Source organism: Mustela lutreola, chromosome 6 (assembly GCF_030435805.1).
Source record: "Mustela lutreola isolate mMusLut2 chromosome 6, mMusLut2.pri, whole genome shotgun sequence".
In the NCBI taxonomy this organism is placed as follows: domain Eukaryota; kingdom Metazoa; phylum Chordata; class Mammalia; order Carnivora; family Mustelidae; genus Mustela; species Mustela lutreola.
In genome coordinates this window covers 7979130-7989124 of record NC_081295.1, presented here as the reverse complement: position 1 = coordinate 7989124, position 9995 = coordinate 7979130, and the positions used below count along the sequence as shown (strand labels likewise).

Here is a 9995-nt window from a genome sequence, read left to right as displayed (position 1 = left end):
CAACAGCCAAGAATCCTCTATCCACCAAGCCTATCATTCAGAGTAAGAGAAATAAATAGTTTCCCAGACAAATGAAAGCTTTCAAAAACTCATCACCACCAAACCAGCCCTACAAGAAGTGTTAAAGGGGTCTCTTTGAGTAGAAAGGAAAGACTGCAAGTAGGAAAAAGAAAAGTTGGAAGCACAAAAGTGGTAAAATTAAGTATGTCTGTAAAAATTAGTCAGGGATTCACAGAATAAAATGATGTAAAGTATAATACCATATAACTAAAACACAGAGGAGTAAAGATGGGGTTCAAACTTCAGCAATCTTCAATTTAATATAGACTGCTATCTGCATAAGAGGTTATAGATATATATAATATATATATATATGTCCTATATAAACCTATTGTGTATATATGTGTGTGTGTGTTATATATAAACACAATGGTAACCACAAATCAAAAACCAGTAATATATACACAAAAAAATAAAAGGAAAGAAAGCCAACAAACCATGAAAGAGGATAGAAAGAAGAGAAAGGAGCAGAGAACTACAAAACAACCAATACAACTGACAAAATGGCAATAAGTACATACCTATCAGTAATTACTTTGAATATCAGTGTAGTAAATGCTCCAATCATGGGACATAGGGAGATGAAAGGGATAAAACAGTAACACCCACCTATATGCTGCCTACAGACATGCAGATTAAAAGTGAAGGGATGGAGGGGTGTCTGGGTGGTTCAGTAGGTTAAGCAGCTGACTCTTGATTTTGGCCATGATCTCAGGGTTATGAGATAGAGCCCCATGTTGGGCTCCATGCTCAGTGTGGGGTCTCCCTGTCCCTCTTGATACCCCACACTCTGCTCACACTCTCTCTCAAATAAATTTTTTTTAATCTTAAAAAAAAAGTCAAGAAATGGAAAAGCATTTATCATGCAAACAGAAATATGTGTAAGAAAGCCAGTGCAGCCAATATTTATGTTGGACAAAATAGATTTTCTTTTAAAAAAAGATTTATTTATTTATTTATTTATTTTATTGGGCGGGGGGGGGGGGCACAAGTGGAGGGAGGGATAGAAGGAGAATGAGAGAAGCAGACTCCCTACTGAGCAGAGAGCCTGATGTGGGGCTCACTCTAAGGAGCCTAAGATCATGACCTGAGCCAAAACCAAGAGTCAGATGCTTAACTGACTGAGACACCCAAGTGACCCCAAAATAGGTTTTAAAACAAAGACTGTAACAAGAGACAAAGAAGGACACTACATAATGATAAAGGGAACAATCCATCGAGAAGATATAACAACTGTAAATATTTATGCACCCAACACAGGAGTACCCAAATACATAAAGCAAATAATAACAAACATAAAGGAAGTAATTGAGAGTAATACCACAATATCCCACTTACATCAATAGATAGATCATCCAAACATAAAATCAACAAGGAAACAGTAGCTTTGAATGACACATTGGACCAGATAGATTAAATAGATATATTCAGAACTTTACATCCTAAAACAGAATATACATTCTTTCCAAGTGCATGTGGAACATTCTCCAGAATAGATCACATGGTAGGCCACAAAACAAGTCTTAACAAATTCAAAAAGATGGAAGTCATATCATGCATCTTTTCCAACTATGATGCTATCAAACTAGAAATCAACCACAAAAGAACATCTGGAAACAACACAAGTACATGAGGTTAAATAAAATGCTACTAAACAAGGACTGGGTCAATCAAGAAATCAAAGAAGAAATCCAAAAACACATGGAGACAAATGAAAATGAAAACACAATGATCCAAAATCTTTGAGATGCAGCAAAAGCTGTACTAAAAGGAAAACTTGTAACAATACAGGTCTCCCTCAAGAAGAAAAAGAGTTTCAAATAAACAGCCTAAACTTACACCTAAGGGACCTAGAAAAAGAAGAACAAACAAAACCCCAAACCAATAGAAGGAAGGAAATAATAAAGAATTAGAGCCAAAAAATAAATGAAATAAAAACTTCAAAAAAATAAAAAGCACAGTAGAATAGATCAATGAAACCAGGAACTGGTTCTTTGAAAAGATCAACAAAATTGATAAAACTTTATCCAGACTCATCAATAAAGAGAGAGAGAGAGAGAAAGTACTCAAATAAACAAAATCAGAAATGAAAGAAGAGAAACAACAGCCAACACCACAGAAGTACAAAGAATTATAAGAGAATATTATAAAAAAAAAAGTATATGCCAACAAAATAGACAACCTAGAAGAAATGGATAAATTCCTAGAAACACATAAATCCCAAAACTGAATCAGAAAGAAATAGAAAATTTGAACAGATCAATTACAACAATGAAATTGAATCAGTAATCAAAAACTCTCAACAGACAAAAGTCCAGAACCAGATAGATCACAGGTGAATTCTACCAAACATTTAAAGAAGAGTTAATACCTTCAGCCTATGAGGTCAGTGTTACCCTCAGACCAAAACCAGATAAAGACACTACAAAAAAAAAAGAACTGTAGCCCAAATCTCTGATGAACACAGACAGAAAAACCCTCAACAAAATATTAGCAAACTGAATCCAGTAATACATTTCTAAAAATCATTCACCATGATGAAATGGGATTTATTACTGGGATGCAAGGGTGGTTTGATATTCACAAATCAATCAACATGATATATCACATCACAAGAGAAGGGATAAAAACTATGACCATTTCAATAGATGCAGAAAAAGCATTTGACAAAGTATAACATCCATTCATGAAAAAAATCCTCAACAAAGTAGGTTTAGAGGGAACATACCTCAACATAATAAAGGCTCTATATGAAAAACCCACAGCTAACATCATAATCAATGACAGAAGCTGAGAGCTTTTCCCCTAAGATCAAGACAAGGGTTCAATCTTGCCACTTTCATTCAATGTAGTACTGGAAATCAGTCCTAAGCTGCAGCAATCAGACAAGAAAAGAAATAAAAGGCATCCAAATTCGTAAGGAGAAAGTAAAACTTTCACTATTTGCAGATGACATACTATATATAGAAAACTACTAGAAATGATAAATGAGGAACGCCTGGGTGGCTCAGTTGGTTAAGCAGCTGCCTTTGGCTCAGGTCATGATCCCAGGGTCCTGGGATCGAGTCCCACATCGGGCTCCTTGCTCGGCGGGGAGCCTGCTTCTCCCTCTGCCTCTGCCTGCCTCTTTGTCTGCCTGTGCTCTCTCTCCCTCTGTCTCTTACAAATAAATAAATAAAATCTTTAAAAAAAAAAAAAAAAGAAATGATAAATGAATTTAGCAAGGCCACAGGATACAAAGTCAATATACAGAAATCTATTGTATTCCTACACACTAATATGAAGTAGCAGAAAGAGAAATTAAGAAAAAGACTCCATTTACAATTGCACCAAAAATAATAAAATACCTAGGAATAAACTTAACTAAAGAAATGAAAGCCTAGGGATGCCTGGGTGGCTCAGTTGGTTAAGCAGCTGCCTTCGGCTCAGGTCATGATCCCAGCGTCCTGGGATCGAGTCCCATATCGGGCTCCTTGCTTGGCAGGGAGCCTGCTTCTCCCTCTGCCTCTGCCTGCCACTCTGTCTGTCTGTGCTCGCTCTTTCTCCCTCTCTCTCTCTGACAAATAAATAAAATCTTTAAAAAAAAAAAAAAAAAAATGAAAGCCTATATTCTTAAAACTATAAAACATTGACGTGGGGCACCTGGGTGGCTCAGTCGGTTAAGTGGCTGACTCTTGATTTCAGATCAGGTCATGATCTCAGGTTCGTGAGATCGAGTCCCAAGTAGGCTCCATGCTCAGCAGGGAATCTGCTTGAGATCTGTCTCTCCCTCTCCTTCTGCCTCTCCCCACCACTCTCTCTCTCTCCCAAATAAATAAATCTTTAAAAAATTAATGAAAGAAATTGAAGACAACAAAAACAATGGAAAGGTATTCCATGTTCATAGATTGGGAGAACAAATGTTGTTAAATGTCCATACTTCCCAAAACAATCCCTATCAAAATACCAATAGCATTTTTCACAGAACTAGGACAAATAATCCTAAAATTTTTATGGAACTGCAAAAGACCCCAAATAGCCAAAGCAATCTTGAAAAAGAACAAAACTGGAGGTATCACAACCCCAGATTTCAAGATATACTACAAGGTTGTAGTAATCAAAACAGTATGGTGCTGACACAAAAATAGACTCATATATCAATAAAACAGAATGGAAAGCCCAGAAATAAACCCACAATGATATGGTCAATTAATCTGCGACAAAGGAGTCAAGAATATACAATGGGAAAATGACAGTCTCTTTCTTCAACAAATGGTGTTGGGGAAACTGGACAGCCAAATGCAAAAGAATGAAACTGGACCACTTTCTTATACCAAACACAAAAATAAGCTCAAAATGGATTAAAGACCTAAATGTGAGACCTGATACCATAAAAATCCTAGAAGAGAGCAGAGGCAATAATTTCTCTGACATTAATCATAGCAACATCTTTCTAGATATGTCTCCCTGAGGCAAGGGAAACAAAAGCAAAAATAAACTATTGGGGCTACATTAAAATAAAAGGCTTCTGTACAGTGAAGGAAACAGTCAACAAAACTAAAAGGCAACCCACAGAATGGGAGAAGATAATTGCAAATGACATATGTAAGGTGGTACAGCCACTGTGGAAAACAGTATGGAGTTTCCTCAAAAAATTAAACATTGAATCACTGTATTTTCCAGTAATTCCACTACTGGATATTTACCCAAAGAACACAAAAACACTAATTCAAAAATGCGTTTGAACCTTCATGTTTATTGCAGCATTATTAACAATAGCCAAATTATGGAAGCAGCTCAAGTGTCTATCAATAGACGAACAGATAAAGAAGATGAGGTAGGGGTACCTGAGTGGCTCAGTCAGTTAAGCATCCAACTCTTGATCTCAGCTCACGTCTTAACCTTAGGGTTGTGAGTTCAAGCCTGCACCCAGCATAGAGCCTACTTAAAAAAAAAAAAAAAAAAAAAGATAATAATGAGATATATCTATCTATCTATCTATAGATATCGATATCGATATCTATAGATAGATAAAACTCAGCCTTAAAAAAGAATGAAATCTTGCCATTTGCGGCAACATGGATAGAACTAGAGAGTATAATGCTAAGTGAAAGAAGTCAGTCAGAGAAAGACAAATACCACAAACACCACATGATTTCACTCACATGTGGAGTTTAAGAAACAAAACAAATGGGGGCACCAGGTGGCTCAGTCTGTTAAGTGCCTTTGGCTCAGCTCAGGTCATGATCTCAGGGTCCTGGGTTCAAGCCCCACATCAGGCTCCCTGCTCAGCAGGAAGTCTGCTCTCCCTCGGCCCCCTCTTGTGCTCTCTCTCTCTCTCACTCTATCTCAAATAAATAAAATTTTTTTAAAAAGAAACAAAACAGGGGCACCTGGGTGGCTCAGTCCTTAAGCAATTGCCCTTGGCTCAGGTCCCAATCCCAGGGTTCTGGGATCCAGCCCCACATTGGGCTCCCTGCCCAGCGGAAAGCCTGCTTCTCCTTCTCCCACTCCCCCTGCTTCTGTTCCCTCTCTCACTGTGTCTCTATCAAATAAATAAATAAATTTTTTTAAAAGAAATTTTAAAATGAACAAAGGGGGAAAAAAGAGAGAGAGAGACAGGGCGCCTGGGTGGCTCAGTGGGTTAAGCCGCTGCCTTCGGCTCGGGTCATGATCTCAGGGTCCTGGGATCGAGTCCCGCATCGGGCTCTCTGCTCAGCGGGGAGCCTGCTTCCCTCTCTCTCTCTCTCTCTCTCTGCCTGCCTCTCCATCTACTTGTGATTTCTCTCTGTCAAATAAATAAATAAAATCTTTAAAAAAAAAAAAAAGAGAGAGAGAGAGACAAACCAAGAAACAGACTCTTAACTCTAGAGAACACACTGGGGAGAAGGGGGGTGGGGGGATGGGTGAACTATGTGAAGGGGATTAAGAGGAAATTTATCCTGATGAGCACCAAATAATGTATAGAATTGTTGAATCACTGTATATAACACTGTATGTGAACCTTACTGGAATTAAAAATAAAAATAGGGTTTTTCTTAATACACACACGGCTAGGCCAAACCTTGCTCCAAAATATCCTCCCTTTTTCTGAAAAAAGTATCACTCTCAACACCCCTCCCCCCACAAAAAAATCTCAGTTTGCCTACAAGGCCATGTAAAGAATCTTACCGCTTAACTATTCGATGGCTAAGTCTGATACAGAAAGAAAAGGAAGGAAGGGAGAGATTAAAGCCATTTGCCCTTTCCCATCTGCTGTCTTGGCAAGGACGGGTACATTCACTTTTGGCTTATTCCAGGCCTTCTCATAGGACTTAACCAAATAAAAATGCATTTTTTAGAAAAAAGAGTCTTAGCCATCTGACTTCCTCTCAGGTCATGATCTCAGGGTCCTGGGATTGAGCCAAGTCAGGCTCCACGCGCAGCACGGAGTCTGCTTCTCCCTCACCCTCTGTCCCTTCTCCTGCTCATGCACACACACTCTCTCTCTTTCTCTCTCTCAAATAAATAAAATCTTTGGGGGGAAAAAAAGCTTTGTAAAAAAATTGCATACTTTGGTACGGGGGAGGAAATAAAAGTAATATTTGAAATGTGCATACAGAAAAATAAATCAAACACATCAGCAGAATTACTTTATTAAATCAGGAGATTAGAAGGGTTTTTTTTTCCTAAATGAAGCAGCTTTGCTCCCCTGACTTAAAAGGTATAAATAAAAGGCATTCTTTAAGAGTATCATGCAGGGCTGTGGAATGAACACTAGCATAGGCAGAGGTTCCCAGAAGTGGCCATTGAGCTGGGGCGGTGATATCTGTGTCTGTCCCGGAGTCTGTGTTCTCCATGCCTTCACTGAAGAGTGGCTGAGTCAGACCACGTGAAAATTGGGAAGCCACATTTAGCTGCGCATCATGGTGTAATATACACTTCATGGTACATATTACACAACAGACACTGTTCTAAGCCCTTCACATGTATTACAGCATCTGAAACTCAGATTATCCCATTAGCACCAGCTGAGGACACTGAGTCACAGAAAGGTCAAATCAACCCGGGCATAGGAGCGGAGCTTAAACTACACATCCCAGCCTGCCCCCCCGGGGAGGTACAGTGTGGTCACCCATGAAACAGGAGCAGAAGCACAGGCACGACCTAGCCCATAAAACTTCACACCTGCCATCCTCACGTTTGTTGAGACCACGGGCTCAGTGAAGATGACAAGAGCTACCTTGCATGACACTTACCTGAGATGGCAAAGCAGTAAGACCTAAAGAGCCTGGATCATGGAACTTCCACTTGGAGGAAAGCCCCTGCGAACCAGAACAACTTCATTGTAGACTTTGCATGAGTTTAAAAAAAAAATAAGTCGATTGTCCTTGAGCTATTATATATTTAGGGTTTGTTGTCGATGCAAGTATTTGTTAATTAAGTCAAAACTTAGGATCTAGAAGTGGGTACTTCCCCAGAAAAAAAAAAATGTAAAGTAGATGACACTGGGTTAGTGGGCGGTGAGTAAATTGGGAGTCGAAGCTGAAGAGATGGAAAGCCACGTCGCACGTGGCAAATCATGCAGTAAAGCTGGTTCCCGCGGTAACATGAAGGGCAAGGCCGTGGAAGCTCTGCAAGTGTTTGGGAAGAACCAGACGGATATACTGCATGTTGGCTCTTATCTTCCCCTTCCAAGAATTATTGCTGGCGTGTTCAAGAAAGAACTGGTCTGTCTGCACACAGTAATGAAAGGGGAAGGGCACCTGGGTGGCTCAAGTCAGTTAAGCATCTGCCTTCAGCTCAGGTCATGATCCCAGGGCCATAGGATTGAGCTCCACATCGGGCTCCTTGTTCGGCAGGGAGTCTGCTCCCTCTCCCTCTGCCTTCTGCTCCTCCTGCTTGTGCTCTCTCTCTTGCTCTGTCAAGTAAATAAAATCCTTTAAAAAAAAAAAAAAAAAAAAAGGGCGCCTGGGTGGCTCAGTGGGTTAAGCCGCTGCCTTCGGCTCAGGTCATGATCTCAGGGTTCTGGGATGGAGTCCCACATCGGGCTCTCTGCTCAGCAGGGAGCCTGCTTCCTCCTCTCTCTCTCTCTCTGCCTGCCTCTCTGCCTACTTGTGATCTCTGTCAAATAAAAAAATTTAAAAAAAAAAAGGCAAGGCAAGGGGTATCGTTCAGAAATTTGGGACTCCAAAGTCTGGGAAAGCTATTTCTAAACCCCAAACAGTAAGAGATGTAAGACTGAAAAAGGCTCTGAGCAACAAGGGCTCCAACTCACCCCAGAAGCAGAGATGAAGGATGCGGGCTTCCCACGAGAGCCTGCGGCTCTAACGGACTCAAGTAGCTACTGTTACACAGATGCAGTGAAAAAACAAGCATGTAATCATTCTTGAGAGGTGTGTCTAGTAAAAAAATTTTAGAAGTGGATACTGACACATGAACTGGCAGCACAACTTGGTTAGAAACCCACTAAGCTTTTAAGGGAATCGTATTGCCACAGAATACAATAGACTAAACAGTATTCCACTTTTTGAGTTTTAAAATAACCTTTAGGGACACCTGGGTTGAGGCTCTGCCTTCAGCTCGGGTCATGGTCTCAGAGTCTCAGGGTCCTGGGATCAAGCCCCACATCAGGGTTTCTGCTCAGCAAGGAGCCTCTTTCCGCCCACCACTGCCTGCATCTCTGTGTACTTGTGACCCCTCTCTCTCTCTCTGTGTCAAATAAATAAAATCCTTAAAAAAAAAAAAAATTTTTTAAATGTGGGATCAAGCCCCACATCCGGCTCTCTGCTCAGCAGGGAGCCTGCTTCCCTTCCTTGCTCTGCCTCTCTGCCTCTCTGCCTACTTGTGATCTCTGTCAAATAAATAAGTAAAATCTTAAAAAAAAAAAAAAAGATTTTGAGGGAGAAAGGTTGATCACAAGTAGGCAAAGATTTTATTTATTTGAGAGAGCCTGATGCGGGGCTCGATCCCAGGACCCTGAGATCATGATCTGAGCTGAAGACAAAGGCTTAACCCACTGAGCCACCCAGGGGCCCCTCAAATAAATAAAATCCTTAAAAATAAACAAATAAATAAATAAATAAAGGACATAAGCTGGATGGATGCCCTTTGTGACATATTTTGTATAATCGGTATTCACTCATCCACCACAATTTTAGTCAATACACAGATAAATCCATAAAATGCTGGGAGTTGGCACCTGAGATGCTCTCTCCCTATCTATCATTCTACATCAAAGGAATAGGAGTAGCAAACCTAAGGCCTTCAATCACAGCAGCTGTCATCAAACATCCTTGTGGGTTTTGGTAGGTGAACTTGGTAAGTGAACCCAGCCTTCCAAAAACATGTATTTATACTGAGGACTGTATTAAATCACATTATTTAATAAAAACATTTGAATATGGGCCTAGGATGGTGTGCTCAGTACCAAAGACACAAATGAACAAGAACCTTCTGTTCTGGGCCTTCCAGAGCTCATGTTATAGTGGGGGCCGAGATAAACACAGAATGGCCTCTGTGTTAAGCACTGAATGCAATGAGACAGTAAATACCTAGCAAAGCCGAGACTAGAAGCGCTCAGTCTCCTTTCTTTTCACAATGTAAACTGAGAGGTCTTACTTTTCTCCATACGGTCCAAAAGAATCTTGAGAACAACACCCATTACAAGCATAGGGGAAGAGCAGACAGCGTGACCTCACCGAACACAATGCACCTTACTTCTCTTTCCAGAACAGTTTAAGTCCAGGGATAGCCGCATGAGGTGAACTCAGATTTCCCAACATGAGTGGATAAAACACCAGCTACCCAAAACTTTACAGAAAAAAGTAAACAGCTTTTTTTATCACAAGATGTGCTATATATATATAGGCAATTTTTTTTTTAAGATTTTATTCATTTGGGACACCTGGGTGGGTCAGTTGGTTAAGCGGCTGCCTTCGGCTCAGGTCATGATCCCAGCGTCTTGGGATCGAGTC

General features: G+C 40.3%; 1 long non-coding RNA gene across 1 annotated transcript; it reads right to left on the bottom strand.

The window, feature by feature from the left end:
* Positions 1 to 6658: 6658 nt before the first annotated feature.
* LOC131833408 (uncharacterized) lies at positions 6659 to 9894 on the bottom strand. Its single transcript, XR_009354446.1, has 2 exons — positions 7278 to 9894; positions 6659 to 6896 (listed from the first exon to the last, which is right to left on the bottom strand). It is a non-coding gene; the product is annotated as an uncharacterized LOC131833408 (long non-coding RNA).
* Positions 9895 to 9995: the final 101 nt, after the last annotated feature.